Raw genomic sequence first — 19,526 nt, 5'->3', positions numbered from 1 at the left:
TTATAAATGTATTGTGTGTTACCGTTATCTTTTTATATTTTTCTACAGTTAAAAGAAAAATAAAACCGGTGTTGGACGGACAGCCCGCGGACAGTCTGCATTTTGCTAAGGGGGAATGTGACGCCCTGGACAAGCTAGGGGTCACAGGTAATTACACCACCACACCCTACACCCCGGATAGGTACATCTGAGCCAGACACAAAACCCTTGTTGCCTTCTTCCAGGGGCTGATGTCCACACCAGGGGGTGGGCCAGGCGGTTGGTCCCGCCCACCGAGGAGTTCACAGTCCTGGAGGCGGGAAAAGCAAGCAGTTAAGCTAGGGAAGTGAAAGTGGAAGGAGTAAAGTGAAGTGGCAGTAGAGCAACTGACTGATAGCGTCCGGGTGTGTGGCCCGGGCGAGACAGCAAGGTTGGCAGACGGCGGTGACCGTCTGTAGGAGTGGCCTATCGGAGTTGCCGTAAGGACCGCGGACGGGCGGTAGCCCGGCGGTACCGGACCGGTACACAAGGAGAAGCCAGCACCATTGGCAGGGGCTTTTCGGACCCCGGCAAGCCTTGGAGTCGCCGTGAATTTGCTGAATCCGTCAGTGAAGGGGACCTCCTGGGTTTCCAAACAACTAAGTCCCGATTGAAGGCAACAGTCCAACCGAGTGAGAGAGACACCGCCACCGCCAAGGCATCAGTTTCTCAGGGCCAGCGCCTGCGGGCAAAAAGAGGCTCCTCCGGCCCATATCCAAGCCGGGGAGCGGGTTACCGGTGGGAACCCATTGGAACCAACAGCAGGACTAGGTGCAGGGAAAAGACAGTCACCGTTAACCTTCCAGGGAAAAGCAACAGCAGCCGTCCGTGGGACCCGTCTTTCCAGCCGTGTATTTTACCGTGAACTGTGTCATCGTCTCAGGCTGAGTGAGTACCACCGTGCCGTGCGGCACAGCGCTGCCCCCGCGACCCTGCACCTCACCAGGCCCCGCAACCCGCCTGCCATCACCCATCCTTACCCCATCACTGGGCCTCGGGACAACCAACCCCTACCCACGGAGGGGAGAACTAACAACTCAGCTGCTCCCTGTCACCGCTCCCGGGACCCCCATACAGAGCAGCGGTGGTGTCACCAAAATCACCACAACCGTGGGTGGCGTCACGGACAATAAATCCCCACAACCAAACCCACCCTTTTCACTCACGGGCGAGGAGCGCCGCTCGAGTCCCCGGGATCCGGCCCACCGCTCGAGCCACCACCGAGCAGCGGCAGCCGCAGCAGCAGTGGCCGGACCCGAGCAGTGGGAGAGCGCAGCGTCCCCTCCTCCGCCCGCGACACATGGATGACAAGGGCCAATATAAGTCTATGGGTCTGTGAAAAACACGTGCAGGACATGGGTGGCATGGCTCAGATCAGCAGTAACGGGTTGGCAGGAGAAGCTGGAAGTGATGATATCGGCCCAGAGAGCCTATATCTCAACACCATCGAGCATGAAGAAACCAGGATCCACAGTGGCAGACAATGCGATACAGATCAGTGCTCAGAGATATGGCAGCGGTAAGGAAGGGTGAAACCCGGCCAGCACTGACCAAGACACAGAAGGTCAAACGTAAAGACTGGGACAAGAAATAGCTAGCCAAGCAGTTTGGAGCATTATCCCGCATAACAATCATGGTTGTCTTGAAATATGCAAACTTCCCTGTATCACGACTGGAAGAAAGTGTCTTCTAAACTGGCAGTAGGTTTAGAGTTTTCAGATATTTCTTGGCCACTTCTGTGTATTGTTCAGTGGTGGTCGGGTTTCAGCCTGCCTTACCTCGGCCATGTTTTTAAGCACTGAATACCTTGTACTCCAGGCCTCCAGGGAGGTTGTAGTTCTGGAATATGACAGCACTACAAGATAATGGGATTTAGTAAGGGCTCACTCACACATCCTTTTTTTTGCCGGTTTCGCGGATCCGGCGCGCTTCTGTACAGTGAATACAGTACAATGACAGCACTGTAACTTCCGGGTCACATGCGCCAGTCACATGACAACATGTGACTGGCGCTTGTTGCGCTGTCATTGTACTGTATTCACTGTACGGGAGCGCGCCGGATCCGCGAAACCGGCAAAAAGAAGGATGTGTGAGTGAGCCCTAATTTCAAGAGTGCTGCATCCCTCTGTGAAACTTGTAACAAATTTTGACTTTTCAGAGTCGGTTAAAAGGAATCTGTCACCAGGTTTTTGCTACCTCATCTGAGAGCAGCATAATGTAGAGACAGAGACCCTGATTCCAGAGATGTCCTTTACTGATCTGTTTGCTGCTATTTTCATAAAAACAAATACTTTCTCTGCTGTAGATCTAGCAGTTACACAAAGCTCAGGAATATGCTGGACTATCTGCAGCACGCCAAGTAGTCCTTTAATGATAATCTACTGCTGATTAAACAGTGACACATCTCTGGTATCGGGTCTCTTTTCCTTCATCATGCTGCTCTCAGATTAGCTAGCAAAAACCTGGTGACCAATCCCCTTAAAGGTATGTGCCCACAATCAGGACCTGCTGCGTCCAGGACGAGGCAGGTGATGACCTGCGTGGCAGCGAGTCTCCTCCGCAGGAGACAGCAGCTGCTTGTGCCCATGATCCAGGTTTAGGCAGTTGCGGTCTCTCTCTTCTTTTCTCCCTGCGGAGAATGCTTGCGACTCCACAGCAAACAACTGACATGCTTCCGGCCCAGGAAGCTTCACCGCAGGTCAATTTACGCTATGGGAAGTATATGCAGTGTGCATGGGATTTCTAGAAATCCATCCACTGTGCTTGTATTGTACAACAAAGTGTTTTTGACGCAGCTGAGGCATGCTGTGAACATTGATCGTGGGCACGCACACTAGAAAGTCCTATTTGTCCCATTTTTCCCGAGATAAACAAGCTGCCTAATAATTCTGCACACCGTGATAAAAAAAAGTTGATATTCTTAGGTCGCACCTTCCCTCATTACACAAATACACATCACCTGATCTGCTTCAGCCAATGAGTATGCAGCAGTATAATGAATTAGCTTCGGCACACCAATAAAGTGAGGTAAAACAATTTGATCAGAAATGTCGATATTTATTGGTAAGGTATATGAAAAAAGGAAAACTATCCAACGTATCGACCTTTCAGGGGTCTTTCTCAAGAACAATTGATCTATACATAATAGAAAATAAGACAAAACAACATGATCAATTACAATACATACAGATGATAATGATGCATACAAAATAGTACATCAGAAATAATACAGAGATGAAATGAAAATGACAATTGACAAGTAAAAGATAAATTGAAAAATTTTGAATATTTTCCATTAAAGAATATTGGTCTGGGAAAACATAAATAAGAGTAAGTATTAAACTGTACATAATCAGAAAAGATACCTATAGAGGTACATGTACAAATGTGTCCTCCACAGGAGGTATATGTTGAACCTTGAATTGTATACCTAGGATAAGTGAGTGACAAGGGAATTAGAGAAGAAAATGATATACATGATATAATTGAAAAAAATGATTAAAGATATTAAAGGCATACCTTAGAAATAAATAAACGGGCTCAATGTATAATTGGACAAAACCAAAGTGTCTTAGTGGCCCAAGAAAAATCTATGGAATGTGCATATAATGCGTATTATAATGCGTATTAGGAATAGAAACAAGGAGATGCATATATATACAACACGTGCCACAAGGAAAACAAGTGCAATATTTACCATTGTATGGTGGTGAAGTATTAATCATTAAGAAAATGAAAAGGTAGTCACTCGGTCTGGAATCATATGATACAAAAATAATAATAATAATAATAATATAAGAAACAGTTCAACTGAAATGAAAATATGTTTTATGAGGGAACATACAAAGCATGAGTTAATGAGTCCGAGCAATCGCGTAAACTATCTGCAGAGTTGATAGCGCAAAAGAGGATAATTTGCTATATGCCTACAACATGAGAGACTAGAGAATATATAATGAGCATAATGAAATCAGAAAAGAAATGCCAAATACAGAAAAAAAACAACATACCATATAGTGTAATTATTTCATGAATAGAGATGGCTTCAAAAAGGTACATGGCCCATAGGTAGTGTATAAGCAACTTAAAGGACAGGGAAATAATGGCTATACTGAGCCTGTGAACAATATAAAGACATGTCAAGCTTATATATAATAACATACTTAAATGTGTGTAAAAGGGGAATCTGTACCCATGTAATATAGATATGGGAGGATTCTTTAAGGCCTTACCTAGAGAAATCCCATAATGTGGGTAGACTATGGCTGGAATGAGCCTATGGATAATAAAAAATAGCTTACATTTAATGACATACTCACACATGTGCGCTAGGGTAAATTATGATTCCAGACCGAGTGACTATCTTTTCATTTTCTTAATGATTAATACTTCACCCAGGGCCGCCATCAGGGCATTACTACTGTGCCTGGTGTACTGGGCCCGGTGAAGAGGGGGGGGGGTCGGGGACCCGGCTGAGCCAGGGACAATTACTTAGTTTTATTAAGCCCCGGGCCAGCTGGGCCCTCCCCCATATTCACCGGGCCCCAGTCACAGTCACAGCAGAGGGGCCCGGCAGTGCTGCTTTTCTGCTATACACGTGGCTAATTTGCATCGCATGCAAATTAGCACGTGTGCTGGAGATACCGCTGCAGCTGCACTGGGCCCTGAGGTTCAGGGGGACTTTTGCTGACCTGTCAGGAATGAGGGCAATCTGACCTGTAGCTGCTCAAGGCTCTGGGGGCTCCTGGTCAGATAGCCCTCATTGCATGCAGCATGCCGGGCAGGGAGTGATCCGCAGCTCTGTACAGTATAGAGACCGGAACCCAGGAGTCCGTCCTCTGCTCCATGCCCTGCACTTTTCTGTGTGGCACAGGCTGGAACTCCTTGATGACATACCCGGGAGCTGGGAGGTGAAGAGACGGCGCAGCTTGGATCCGTACAGCCGGTACAGGAGAGGTAAGGGTTAACTTTGCTTTTTTTTTTTTTTTTTTAAATACACTGAGGAGGGGATGATAGGGAGGGGGAGGATTGGGATTGGTAGAGGGGATTGAGGGACCTCCAACAGCATTCCCACACATTATATAAATATTATAAAAATTATAATATATTATACTGCATATACAGTTAGGTTCAGAAATATTTGGAGAGTGACACAAGTTTTGTTATTTTAGCTGTTTACAAAAACATGTTCAGAAATACAATTATATATATAATATGGGCTGAAAGTGCACACTCCCAGCTGCAATATGAGAGCTTTCACATCCAAATCGGAGAAAGGGTTTAGGAATCATAGCTCTGTAATGCATAGCCTCCTCTTTTTAAAGGGACCAAAAGTAATTGGACAAGGGACTCTAAGGGCTGCAATAAACTCTGAAGGTGTCTCCCTCGTTAACCTGTAATCAATGACGTAGTTAAAAGGTCTGGGGTTGATTACAGGTGTGTGATTTTGCATTTGGAAGTTGTTGCTGTGACCAGACAACATGCGGTCTAAGGAACTCTCAATTGAGGTGAAGCAGAACATCCTGAGGCTGAAAAAAAAGAAAAAATCCATCAGAGAGATAGCAGACATGCTTGGAGTAGCAAAATCAACAGTCGGGTACATTCTGAGAAAAAAGGAATTGACTGGTGAGCTTGGGAACTCAAAAAGGCCTGGGCGTCCACGGATGACAACAGTGGTGGATGATCGCCGCATACTTTCTTTGGTGAAGAAGAACCCGTTCACAACATCAACTGAAGTCCAGAACACTCTCAGTGAAGTAGGTGTATCTGTCTCTAAGTCAACAGTAAAGAGAAGACTCCATGAAAGTAAATACAAAGGGTTCACATCTAGATGCAAACCATTCATCAATTCCAAAAATAGACAGGCCAGAGTTAAATTTGCTGAAAAACACCTCATGAAGCCAGCTCAGTTCTGGAAAAGTATTCTATGGACAGATGAGACCAAGATCAACCTGTACCAGAATGATGGGAAGAAAAAAGTTTGGAGATGAAAGGGAACGGCACATGATCCAAGGCACACCACATCCTCTGTAAAACATGGTGGAGGCAACGTGATGGCATGGGCATGCATGGCTTTCAATGGCACTGGGTCACTTGTGTTTATTGATGACATAACAGCAGACAAGAGTAGCCGGATGAATTCTGAAGTGTACCGGGATATACTTTCAGCCCAGATTCAGCCAAATGCCGCAAAGTTGATCGGACGGCGCTTCATAGTACAGATGGACAATGACCCCAAGCATACAGCCAAAGCTACCCAGGAGTTCGAGTGCAAAAAAGTGGAACCTTCTGCAATGGCCAAGTCAATCACCAGATCTTAACCCAATTGAGCATGCATTTCACTTGCTCAAATCCAGACCCGCTGGCACCGCCAACATCTAATAGGGAAGGACACCCCCTTGACGAGTTGTCGTTTAGGGTACATAGTTTTCCGGACCTCAGGGACGGAGGGTGCGGCTTCAGACGGGACGGTAGCGGACTCCCGCACCGGTGTCAGCGGTGGGTCCTTGGCCCTAGGCTTGAAGGGGCCAGACCGACGGGCGGTACGCAAAGTCTCAGTGTCCCGTATCAAGTCCTGCGTAGACACATGCCGCTCTACCAGGGACACTAATTGGTCCAGGGTACGCGGGTCACCCTGTCCGACCCACCGTTGAACGGTGACGGGTAAAGTGCGCACAAAACGATCCACTACTACCCTTTCCACCATTTGTGCCGGGCTCAGAGTGTCAGGCTGCAACCACTTTTTTACAAGATGTAACAAGTCATAGGCCTGGGAGTGTACGGGTTTGGCTTCCTCAAAGAACCACTGATTTACCCACTGAGCCCGTACATAGGTATTCACCCCCAACCGAGCCAGTATTTCGGCTTTCAGGGTCACATAGTCAATGGCGTCCTCGGTACAGAGGTCCAGGTATGCTTTTTGGGGTTTCCCCGTCAGATAGGGTGACAATACCTCAGCCCACTGCGGGGTCGGCAGCTTTTCCCGCTCGGCCACCCGTTCAAACACCGCCAGGAACGCTTCCACATCATCACCCGGGGTCATCTTTTGCAACGCTTGTCTCACCGCTTTCCGGATGTCACCCGGTCCCTGGGTTGTTGCTGCCGGTCCGGCACGGATCGACTTGGCCAGGAGAACCATCTGTTCTTGGTGCCTTTTTTCCTGCAATTGCAAGGCTTGCTGCTGACGTGCATTGGCCTGATCCATCTGTTCTTGGAATTTTTTTTCCTGCACTTGCAAGGATTGGAGCAGGTGTGCATTGGTCTGTTGCTGCTGTGCAATAGCCTGTTGCTGCTGTGCAATAGCCTGTTGCTGCTGTGCATTAGCCTGTTGCTGCTGTGCATTAGCCTGAGCCAAATGCTTTATTATGTCCTCCATGGCGTCGCCGGGTTTGGGCTGTAGTATAGCCGCTCGAATCCAGGACATGCGCAGCTGGGTCACCAGGGATGGATGCTACACCTCACCGGCTGTCATGCCCGCATTCTCCACCATATGTGAGGTAGCGTCGTCGGCTGCGCTGCAGAAGACACGGGATCCAGGCACCAAGGTTCACAGCACACGGTTTATTCCAAAGAAAAAGTCCACAATAGTACATATGTGCCTTTCCGGCAGAGAACTCAGGGAGATGTGATCACTCCCTCACACCCGGCACACCTGCCCTTGTTCCTGAATCTATTTAACCCTCCCTTCAGCCTGTAGGGAAACAGCATTAACCCTATAGTGGATTATCATGGAGTGAGCACAACCGGGGCGAGACATACCGGCCGTCATAGATAACCCCGGTCACAGTCTCACAAAGTATATAATATATATATTCTATACATATATATAATATATTTTATATATATATATATATATATATATATACAGTTAGGTCCGGAAATATTTGGACAGTGACACAATTTTCGCGAGTTGGGCTCTGCATGCCACCACATTGGATTTGAAATGAAATCTCTACAACAGAATTCAAGTGCAGATTGTAACGTTTAATTTGAAGGTTTAAACAAAAATATCTGATAGAAATTGTAGGAATTGTACACATTTCTTTACAAACACTCCACATTTTAGGAGGTCAAAAGTAATTGGACAAATAAACCAAACCCAAACAAAATATTTTTATTTTCAATATTTTGTTGAGAATCCTTTGGAGGCAATCACTGCCTTAAGTCTGGAACCCATGGACATCACCAAACGCTGGGTTTCCTCCTTCTTAATGCTTTGCCAGGCCTTTACAGCCGCAGCCTTCAGATCTTGCTTGTTTGTGGGTCTTTCCGTCTTAAGTCTGGATTTGAGCAAGTGAAATGCATGCTCAATTGGATTAAGATCTGGTGATTGACTTGGCCATTGCAGAATGTTCCACTTTTTTGCACTCATGAACTCCTGGGTAGCTTTGGCTGTATGCTTGGGGTCATTGTCCATCTGTACTATGAAGCGCCGTTCGATCAACTTTGCGGCATTTGGCTGAATCTGGGCTGAAAGTATATCCCGGTATACTTCAGAATTCATCCGGCTACTCTTGTCTGCTGTTATGTCATCAATAAACACAAGTGACCCAGTGCCATTGAAAGCCATGCATGCCCATGCCATCACGTTGCCTCCACCATGTTTTACAGAGGATGTGGTGTGCCTTGGATCATGTGCCGTTCCCTTTCATCTCCAAACTTTTTTCTTCCCATCATTCTGGTACAGGTTGATCTGTGTCTCATCTGTCCATAGAATACTTTTCCAGAACTGAGCTGGCTTCATGAGGTGTTTTTCAGCAAATTTAACTCTGGCCTGTCTATTTTTGGAATTGATGAATGGTTTGCATCTAGATGTGAACCCTTTGTATTTACTTTCATGGAGTCTTCTCTTTACTGTTGACTTAGAGACAGATACACCTACTTCACTGAGAGTGTTCTGGACTTCAGTTGATGTTGTGAACGGGTTCTTCTTCACCAAAGAAAGTATGCGACGATCATCCACCACTGTTGTCATCCGTGGATGCCCAGGCCTTTTTGAGTTCCCAAGCTCACCAGTCAATTCCTTTTTTCTCAGAATGTACCCGACTGTTGATTTTGCTACTCCAAGCATGTCTGCTATCTCTCTGATGGATTTTTTCTTTTTTTTCAGCCTCAGGATGTTTTGCTTCACCTCAATTGAGAGTTCCTTAGACCGCATGTTGTCTGGTCACAGCAACAGCTTCCAAATGCAAAACCACACACCTGTAATCAACCCCAGACCTTTTAACTACTTCATTGATTACAGGTTAACGAGGGAGACACCTTCAGAGTTAATTGCAGCCCTTAGAGTCCCTTGTCCAATTACTTTTGGTCCCTTGAAAAAGAGGAGGCTATGCATTACAGAGCTATGATTCCTAAACCCTTTCTCCGATTTGGATGTGAAAGCTCTCATATTGCAGCTGGGAGTGTGCACTTTCAGCCCATATTATATATATAATTGTATTTCTGAACATGTTTTTGTAAACAGCTAAAATAACAAAACTTGTGTCACTGTCCAAATATTTCTGGACCTAACTGTATATGAAACTGAAATAGCTTTTGCAAAAACCCAAATTGTTATAAAGAAAAAAGGTTAACATTAATAGGGGTGCCCAAACTTTTTCATATGACTGTATATATATAATATATATCTATCTCAGAATTCCTTGGCTCACCAGCTTTGATAGCAGTTGTTTCTGCGCTAATAGGGCCTGTGATTAGTTGCAGTGCAGGGGCCGTTGTTTCCCCAGACTAGTTGGCCATCTTTCCATGCTATCCCACCTCCGTGGCCATAATAACATGATTTCCACAAGTCCACATGACCTATCTGTGTGGCTTTGCACATTCTCCTGCTGGAAAACCAGTCCTCAGAGTTGGGGAACATTGCCTGAGCAGAAGGAAGCAACTGTTTTCCAGGATAATCTTGTATGCGGCTTGATTCATACGTCTTTCGCAAAGTTTAATCTGCCCAATTACAGCCTTGCTGAAGCATCCCCAGATCATCACTGATCCTCCACCAAATTTCACAGTGGATGTGAATCGCCCACCATAGCGCTGCAGCGTGACACTGCAGGGACGGCTCTTGGGGATACCTTCTGGCAACAGGTATGACAGGTTCACTTGTATAGGAGTCGTGACGCCACTCTCGGTTTTGCGGTCAGGATGAGGGGTGACCGCCACTGCTGTTTAACGAGCGTCTGGGGCTGATGGTACTTGCAGTTTGGTGTTATGGCCTCCCGAGAGTGAGGCTGCCCCAAGTTTTCGGGTGTAGGTGCGTAGTACCACAGGTCGCAGAAGAACTCACACACAGTCCAGAAATGTCTTTCAGGGTTTTTACTCACGTTCAGTTGTTCACTGTGCGGTAGCCCGGGCGATGCTGAGACAAATTGCAGGGAGAACCAGGCAACCTTCAGGCTGGTCCAGGGGTGACTGTCAACTTGCCTTCCTAGCCCTTCTTGTTTGAGGTGACCCCTAACATGAAGTATTGCGGGGATCACCCAGGGAAGTCGCAACTGCCTTTTCTCCCCTTTCTGGCCCGTTGCTGAAAGCGTGGACCAAGTAAAGATGGCTTCTTGCCCTATCTCACTTATGGGCCCCCTCGTTACTGCTGATGCTGCGGGCTCTGTGTTGGTTTTTGAGGCACAACCAGCACCCTTACCAGCAGGTTTAGCAGACCGAATATCTGGCTTGCTGCTCTAGGGACCTGTTTCCCCGTGCGGGCCTGGTCTACCAGGAGTTCCTATATTCAGTCACCCCGCTTCTTCCTGAGGTGCCTTTCAGGCTGACTGTGTGGTAACCGAACTACACTGCCGACAGCCACCACACGTGCAGGGTCTGACTAGTGACCCCGCGCACATCCTCCTTCTGCGACTGCACACTGTGCTTCCTCACTTCAGACTGGTTCACTACTGCCTCCCCACTGTGCCTGCAACTGCAACTTAGCAACCAGCTTCTCCACTGCACCGCTAGCTGGGATGTGGAGGCCACACCCCCTCCTGGGTCTGCCCAGGGGTCCCCTCTATGGTGTGTGTGTGACCTAGTCACTATGTGTCTGTGTGTCCACACCCTATTCCAGCCATCAGGATTACCTGTTTGTACTGACCCAGCATTGATGCAGTACTCAGTTGCGCCTGACCAGGCAAGACACTGTGCCTCTCCAGGTCTCCATCTAACCATTAGACGACCAGGTGTTGGGCAAAGCTGAAAAGAACAATGGGCCATGCCATAAAGCTAGGTCAATCAATGTGTGGATGAAGGACCACCACATCAAAACCCTGTCATGGCCAGCCTAATCTCCAGACCTGAACCCCATTGAAAACTTCTGGAAAGTAATAAAGAGGAAGATGGATAGTCACAAGCCATCATACAAAGAAGAACTACTTACATTTTTGCACCAGGAGTGGCATATGGTCACCCAAAAGCAATAGGAAAGACTTGTGGAAAGCATGCCAAGACGCATGAAAGCTGTAATTAAAAATCATGGTTATTGCACAAAATATTGATTTCTGAACTCTCCCTGAGGTAAAACATTATTAGTTTTGTTGTATTTAAATGATTATGAACTTGCTTTCTTTGCATTATTTGAGGTTTGGAAGCATTGTGCATTGTTTTTGTTATTTTGACCATATCTCATTTTCAGAAAATAAATACAAAATTTAGTGCTTGGAAATTCGGAGACGTTGTCAGTAGTTTATAGAATAAAACAACAATTTACATTTTACTGAAAAATATAAAGAGAAAAATCAGAAAAACTTAATTTTTGCCAGAGCTGTGTATATATATATATATATATATATATATATATATATATATATATATATATATATATATATATATACCACACGCTGACATCACAATGGCTTAGAACCCTCAGTGACAGAATGATGATGTCACAATCAGCCCTTGTGTATCACAGTGAGTGACGGAATGATCCCGGTCACTTTCTATTGTGTGTTGCAGTCACGAGTTGTGTTTTGCAAAATTTGTTATAGAAAGCGATAGATATTTATTATTAATATTATTATTATTATCATCAGCGTCCTCCGGTGGACAGAGGGAAAGGTACGTGACACTTAGTGTAATGAGTAATGGGGGTCTTCCCAGGGGTGAGACACGACCTGCAGAGGATTATAGAGGGACATGTAGAGATTCCTGGAAATTGCCATTAACCCTTTCAGAACACGGCCAATATTTCCTCCTGTATATCTCTATTTTTCTGTCCACACAGCCATGTGAAGCTTGATCTTTTGTGAGATGAATTGTTGTTTTGAAAAACACTCTTCATTTTACCTTATATTATATAGAAACATGGGAAAAAAATACAACTGAGGTGAAATGGTGAAAAAAAAAAGAAATTTAGCAGCTTTTTTTGTGCTTCCTTTTTACCATGTTCATTTTGTGGTAAGATTGATCTGGAAATGTGATTCAGTGTGATTACAGCAACACCAAATATATTATTATTATTATTATTATTATTATTATTATTATTATTACTACTCAAGTGGCTACAACAATTTCATAACTGTGTAAAAAAAAATATTTGTTTCACTATTTTATGATTGCGGGGCTTGTTTTTTCCATGGCGAGTTGACAATTTTATAGATACCATTTTGGGACATACAGAGTTTTGGGGAAAATGACAGTAAAAAATCAAGAACCCCCCCCCTTCCCCCATACAAGTCTGTCATTTTCTTTCTCTTGGTTTTATGGATAAATCATTGACAGATATAACAAACTGCCAGAATTGCATTTTTTAATATATACAGCTCTGTTAAAAATTAAGAGACCACTGAAAAATTGTCAGTTTTTCTGATTTTTCTCCTTATAGGTATATTTTAAGTAAAATGTAAATTGTTCTATTATTCTATAAATTACTGACAATGTCTCCGAATTTCCAAGCAATAAATTTTGTATTTATTTTTTGAAAATGAGAAATGGTCAAAATAACAAAACAATGCACAATGCTTTCACACCTCAAATATTGCAAAGAAAACAAGTTCATAATCATTTAGAAACAGCAATACTAATAATGTTTTATCTCAGGAAGAGTTCAGAAATCCATATTGTTTGGAATAACCATGAATTTTAATCACAGCGTTCACGCGTCTTGGCATGCTTTCTACCACTATTTTGCACTGCTTTTGCCACTCCTGGTGCAAAAATATAAGCAGTTCTTCTTTGATGGCTTGTGACTATCCATCTTCTTCTTGACTACATTCCAGAGTTTTTCAATGGGATTCAGGTCTGGAGATTGGGTTGGCCATGACAGGGTTTTGATGTGGTGGTCCTTCATCTAAACATTGATTGACTTAGCTGTGTGGCATGGCACATTGTCCTGCTGGACAAACCAGTCCTCAGAGTTGGGGAACATTGCCTGAGCAAAAGGAAGCAACTGTTTTTTCATGATAACCTTGTATGCGGCTTGATTCATATGTCGTTCGCAAAGTTTAATCTGCCCAATTCCAGCCTTGCTGAAGCATCCCCAGAATATCACCGATCCTATCAAATTTCACAGTGAGTGCAAGACACTGTGGCTTGTACGCCTCTCCAGGTCTCCATCTAACCATTAGACGACCAGGTGTTGGGCAAAGCTGAAAAGGACAATGGGCCATGCCATAAAGCTAGGTCAATCAATGTGTGGATGAAGGACCACCACATCAAAGCCCTGTCATGGCCAGCCCAATCTCCAGACCTGAACCCCATTGAAAACTTCTAGAAAGTAATAAAGAGGAAGATGGATAGTCACAGGCCATCATACAAAGAAGAACTACTTAAATTTTTGCACCAGGAGTGGCATATGGTCACTCAAAAGCAATATGAAAGACTTAAGGAAAGCATGCCAAGACGCATAAAAGCTGTGATTAAAAATCATGGTTATTCCACAAAATATTGATTTCTGAACTCTTCCTGAGGTAAAACATTATTAGTTTTGTTGTATTTAAATGATTATGAACTTGCTTTCTTTGCATTATTTGAGGTTTGGAAGCATTGTGCATTGTTTTTGTAATTTTGACCATATCTCATTTTCAGAAAATAAATACAAAATTTAGTGCTTGGAAATTCGGAGACGTTGTCAGTAGTTTATAGAATAAAACAACAATTTACATTTTACTGAAAAATATAAAGAGAAAAATCAGAAAAACTTAATTTTTGCCAGAGCTGTGTATATATATATATATTTATATATATATATCTATATATATATATATATATATATATATATATATATACCACACGCTGACATCACAATGGCTTAGAACCTTCAGTGACAGAATGATGATGTCACAATCAGCCCTTGTGTATCACAGTGAGTGACGGAATGATCCCGGTCACTTTCTATTGTGTGTTGCAGTCACGAGTTGTGTTTTGCAAAATTTGTTATAGAAAGCGATAGATATTTATTATTAATATTATTATTATTATCATCAGCGTCCTCCGGTGGACAGAGGGAAAGGTGCGTGACACTTAGTGTAATGAGTAATGGGGGTCTTCCCAGGGGGGAGACACGACCTGCAGAGGATTATTAAGGGACATGTAGAGATTCCTGGAAATTGCCATTAACCCTTTCAGAACACGGCCAATATTTCCTCATGTATATCTCTATTTTTCTGTCCACACGGCCATGTGAAGCTTGATCTTTTGTGAGATGAATTGTTGTTTTGAAAAACACTGTTCATTTTACCTTATATTATATAGAAAAATGGGAAAAAATACAACTGAGGTGAAATGGTGAAAAAAAAAAAGAAATTTAGCAGCTTTTTTTGTGCTTCCTTTTTACCATGTTCATTTTGTGGTAAGATTGATCTGGAAATGTGATTCAGTGTGATTACAGCAACACCAAATATATTATTATTATTATTATTATTATTACTACTCAAGTGGCTACAACAATTTCAGAACTGTGTAAAAAAAAATATTTGTTTCACTATTTTATGAGCCCGGGGCTTGTTTTTTCCATGGCGAGTTGACAGTCTCTCATGGGAGAGACTGTTTGGTATGGGATGGATGGTAGCTCACGTAGTGCAGTAGTGAGTTCCTGGCTATTTTTATGCTAATTAAGCATATTAGAGAACATCATGCAGGGAATCCGGACGTTCTATCCTTTGCAGGTGTCTTTAGAATTACCCCATCGGGAGGAGGAGGTGACACCCACAAGCGACTTTTGCAGAGAGAATCTAGACTCATTATGGATGTCAAGGCATTGGGCCCTCTGGGACTGGGACTGACCGTAATGACATGTCCGTTTTCTTAAAACGGTCACTGAGTAGTGTTGCTCTAATGATGGGGGTATTCCCCCCAGCAGAGAGATAAAAGATAATCGCAATAGTGGTGAGACAAGGCAATTTTTACATTCATATCGCTTCTGGGTGCCAGTTCCCCTCCTTTGGTGTGAATATTTTTTGAGAAAAATTGAGTAAAAAATCAAAGTACTAATAAAAATATCATAAAAAACTTATAAATATACTGATTGTTTAGAATAAGTCTTGTTTGAGGATTCGATTGTGATCATATATCTATAGTCTGCTACCTCGCAGTCCTCCCGTACAGTTTCTCCATGCTTCCCCTGCTCGAAAATTGATTTTAGTTTAAGCTTGGGATGCATTAAACCTTGCGGCCCCACTTACCCACTTACCCTGCAACTTCTAAAAGGCGGTCTTTTCCTCCTTTCTTGTGTCCCTGTCGGCATGGGGCTGCATGTAAAAACAGCGCCCCCGATTTGGAGGTGGTGCAGTTCCTTTTGGGAAAAAGGGAAAAGAAAGGGAAAGGAAAGGGAAAAAGAGAGAAAAGAGAGGAAAGAAGCAAAAAAAAAAAAAGGAAAAAACCTTTTTTTTTCCCTTCACTCTTTGTTCACAACGAGTCTATTCCTAATAAGATATATATTTATCTAAGGTTTTTATATGAGGGCAGTTTTGTCTCTCTTTTCCTCTTTTTTGCATAGCGGAACATGCCCGTTTATTTATAAGAACTTTCACCCCCTCATCATAGAATATTAAATAAATTGAAAAATAAAAAATAACGAAATAAAATAAGTAAAAACTAGAAGCAAAATAAAAGTTTTGCTTTCATAATAAATCCCTCTTAGTAGGGGCAGTATTATATCTCTATTTGAAGAGGGAGCAGGGGCATACGATAAATGTTTTGTATTTTTCTTGGTATCCATCTGTTTGCTCTATATCTGTTTCCTTTATTTAATTCTGACGAATCATGTGAAAATATAGGCAGTATTCCTGCGCTGTTGCTATCTGGTATCAGCTAATTAGCTTTTTAGATGCACCTGTCAGACTCCCCCATAAGGCCCGTTTCACACGTCAGTGAAAAACAGTGACGTTTTTCACTGGCGTGTAAAACACGCACATGTCCCTGCGTGTGCCGTGAATCACGGCACACGTGGGTTGTCTAAGTGCAATCCGGGCTCCGTTCTCCGTGGCCCGTGATTGCACTTAGAGATTAACTCACCTGTGCGCGCTCCCGCTCTCCATGGTGCTGATCGCTCCCGCGGTGCAGCATCTGGCCGGCGCTGACCCCTGCAGGAGCTGCTTTCGGGTCGGCTGTGTTGTGCATCAGTAATATGCGCGACAGTAATCAGCCGGCTTAGAAGCAGCAGGCTGCACGGGCTGCACAGAGCGCGGCTGAAGCCGGGTGAGTAAAAATGTTTATTATTTTAAATGCATGTTTTTTTCTGGCACGTGTTTCACGGATCACACCACTGCGTGGTCCGTGGAACATCAGTGATGCCAGAAAAAAATGGACATGTCTCCGTGCAGCAATCACGGACACGCGGGTACGCCGCACGGAGACACGTGCAGTGAAAAATCACTGACGTGTGAGCAGACCCATTCATTATAATGGGTCTGCATATGTCAGTGATTCTGGTACGTAGAAAAAAAAGCACAAACGTACCAGAATTACTGACGTGTGAAAGGGGCCTAAGAGGGAGGTTTAACTGGCATTGTCAATTCGGACCTGTGGAAGCACCCGTGTGGTGCGAAACGGCCGTCGTCCGGCGCTCCTGCACTCCCCCCCCCCGTGTTTGCTGTAACTATGCCGCAGTTTGTGCAATAAATTTGCCATTTCATATCTACCAGTGAGTTGCCGCCATTCCTTCTTTTTTGAAGCTCTTTTTGGATTCTCACCTGTTGGCAGAGCACCACGGAGATCGGCTGGAGGGCCGTGTTCCACGTGAAAACCACAGATCAGTGAGTACACACCTGGGCTTGCAGTGCCTAGCTTCCTTTTCTTTTGACTACATACATACATACATACATACATACACACATACACACATTCAGCTTTATATATTATATATATATATATATATATATATATATACATACACCACACGCTGACATCACAATGGCTTAGAACCCTCAGGACAGAATGATGATGTCACAATCAGCCCTTGTGTATCACAGTGAGTGACGGAATGATCCCGGTCACTTTCTATTGTGTGTTGCAGTCACGAATTGTGTTTTGCAAAATTTGTTATAGAAAGCGATATTTATTATTATTATTTTTTATTATTATTATTATTATTATTATTATCATCAGCGTCCTCCGGTGGACAGAGGGAAAGGTACGTGACACTTAGTGTAATGAGTAATGGGGGTCTTCCCAGGGGTGAGACACGACCTGCAGAGGATTATAGAGGGACATGTAGAGATTCCTGGAAATTGCCATTAACCCTTTCAGAACACGGCCAATATTTCCTCCTGTATATCTCTATTTTTCTGTCCACACAGCCATGTGAAGCTTGATCTTTTGTGAGATGAATTGTTGTTTTGAAAAACACCGCTCATTTTACCTTATATTATATAGAAAAATGGGAAAAAATACAACTGAGGTGAAATGGTGAAAAAAAAAGAAATTTAGCAACTTTTTTTGTGCTTTTTTTCATCATGTTCATTTTGTGGTAAGATTGATCTGGAAATGTGATTCAGTGTGATTACAGCAACACCAAATATATTATTATTATTATTATGATTATTATTATTATTATTATTATTATTATTATTACTACTCAAGTGGCTACAACAATTTCAGAGCTGTGTAAAAAAAATTATTTGTTCCACTATTTTATGAGGCCGGGGCTTGTTTTTTCCACGATGAGTTGACAATTTTATAGACACCATTTTAGGACATACAAAGTTTTGGGGAAAATGACAGTAAAAAATCAAGAACCCCCCCCCAGTGGCGTAGCAAAGGGGGGGCGGAGGGGGCGGCATTTTGGCCACTCGCCTTCAGTTCTGCTGCCCCCGGGCCGAGTTCCGGGGACCGGAGTCCTCAGCAGGAAACTGTGGCTGCTGTCTCTTTAAGGCACGCAGACCACAGTGCCCTGCTGGATTGACCTTCATCTGTGGGCGGAGCTACCACCCAGCGTCCTGCTCTGTCCCAGAGAGATGGAGTGCCAGCCAGCAACCCCCAGCAGAGCGCTGGCCTCCGGCGCTGTGTGGGCCCCCTCTCATCCGTGTCCAAGCAGTAAGTGCTACCCCCTCCCCCCCTCGACCTGTATACTCCCTCCCAGCCACCCGGTTTATGGGCCCCAGTGAGCTGCATGGGCTTTCCCCACCTCAGGAGCTGCATGTGCGGGCCCCCAGGAGGCGTGTGTGTTGGTGCAGGCTCAGCTCTGCTACATCTGCACTGTGCTTGGTGTAGGCTCAGCTCTGCTACATCTGCCCTGTACTTGGTGTGGGCTCAGCTCCTCTACATCTGCCCTGTGCTTGGTGCGGGCTCAGCTCTGCTACATCTTCCCTGTGTTTGGTGCAGGCTCAGCTCCTCTACATCTGCCCTGTGCTTGGTGCAGCCTCAGCTCTGCAGCAGCCGTGTGTGCGTGCCCCCAAAAGCTGCGTGTGTGTCTATATGTGCAGCAGAGTTGTGTGTGTGTGTATGTATGTATGCAGTAGAGCTGTGTGTGTCTGTCTGTATGTAGCAGAGTTGTGTCTGTATGCATGTATGCAGCAGCTACAGAGTTGTGTGTGTCTGTATGTATGCAGCAGCTACAGAGTTGTGTGTGTCTGTATGTATGCATGTATGCAGCAGCTACAGAGTTGTGTGTGTGTGTCTGTATGTATGCAGCAGCTACAGAGTTGTCTGTATGTATGCAGCAGCTACAGAGTTGTGTGTGCCTGTATGTATGTATATATGTATGTATGCTGCAGAGTTTGTGTCTGTCTGTATGCAGTAGAGCTGTGTGTCTGTATAAATGCAGTAGAGCTGTGTGTCTGTCTGTATGCAGCAGAGCTGTGTGTGTCTGTGTGCACTAGAGCTGTGTGTGTCTGTATGTATGCAGCAGAGTTTTGTGTGTCTGTATGCAGCACAGTTGTGTGTGTCTGTATGTATGCAGCAGAGCTGTGTGTGTGTATAATAGGCCTACATGTGTGTAAAAAGGTGAAAGTCTAGGACTAATAGCAGCAGTCTACAATTAGATCTTTGATTGTAGTTCCATGAAAAATAAATATTTTGATGGTTTTCCAAATTTTTGAAAATTTCTGGATTATCAACGGCCAACGGAGGGGGGTGGCAAATTTGACGAC

This window comes from Anomaloglossus baeobatrachus, chromosome 10, assembly GCF_048569485.1.
Source record: "Anomaloglossus baeobatrachus isolate aAnoBae1 chromosome 10, aAnoBae1.hap1, whole genome shotgun sequence".
Classification (NCBI taxonomy): domain Eukaryota; kingdom Metazoa; phylum Chordata; class Amphibia; order Anura; family Aromobatidae; genus Anomaloglossus; species Anomaloglossus baeobatrachus.
This window is presented reverse-complemented; position numbering follows the sequence as displayed.